Source organism: Octopus sinensis, linkage group LG3 (genome assembly GCF_006345805.1).
Source record: "Octopus sinensis linkage group LG3, ASM634580v1, whole genome shotgun sequence".
NCBI lineage: Eukaryota > Metazoa > Mollusca > Cephalopoda > Octopoda > Octopodidae > Octopus > Octopus sinensis.
This window is the reverse complement of record NC_042999.1, coordinates 86,640,755-86,641,786: the sequence shown is the minus strand read 5'-3', so window position 1 is coordinate 86,641,786 and position 1,032 is coordinate 86,640,755.

The following is a 1,032-nucleotide window of genomic DNA, read 5'->3' as shown; positions in this document are numbered from 1 at the left end:
TAACCACTGCACCTTGGCTCCCCTGTCTATGCAGTAGATAGCTGTCAAAAGAGGATAGAACAAATCTGGAATATAGAAATATAGCTCATTGGATAGATTGTCTAATCCAGGCAATTTTCGCCTCAGAAGCGGCTCAGCAAGTCTGCCATTTCATCGGATGGAATTGAGTTTTTATAAAATTCAATCACCTTGCTCTATCAGTCCAGTGCTCCAAGAAATTGTCAAACAGTATAGACTTGCTTCTCAAGGTATCAAGCTGTAAGCCCACCGACTTGTCCGGCTTTATCTCTGCTCCTGCCATCAGCTCGTATTGCTTTAGAATGCTGCTGACAACGACCCCTTCCATCGTGTCCGATGACACTACAGCAATTTCTTTCGCCTACGCTGATATCCCTCTCAAGCATCCCAACTCAGATGGGATGCCTCTCGAGAGTTTTTAGTTTCCGCAGTAATAGCACGTATAGAAGAGACGAGACATGATTTACCTGACAGACCGAGCGCGCGATATGAAACGGTTCCGAAAGCTGGCTATTCACTCTGACTACCGGGCAAGTGTTATTGTGTTTAGCTGCGATTCAGCTTCTGAAAACTTGTCCGTAAACGGCCGCTTTTAGGACGAACTGCTCCCAAGGAACGATACCCAATAATAAAATAATAAGCCAATAAGACCGAGGGCAATTAACATGAGATAATAATGACAGTAACAAAAAATATTCATTAACATCGATTAAATAACAACCAATCAAATCGAAAAAAAAATCATGGAAATGTTCAAGGACGATGATAGTATAATATATATATGTAAAATTTATTGACCTTTGTGTAATTAATGTATTACGAAGGATCGCATGACATACACTACAATTAAAAACCATATTATTCATATCAAGATTAAAAGGATAATACGCAGTTCGAATTTTAATAATTAAAGGTACGAAAAGTGGAGTGTACAATTCACGTCATTGCCAGAAACAAATAAACCAGTACCCGTAAAAATTGAAGACAAACTAAATAAAGGACCGGAATTTATTA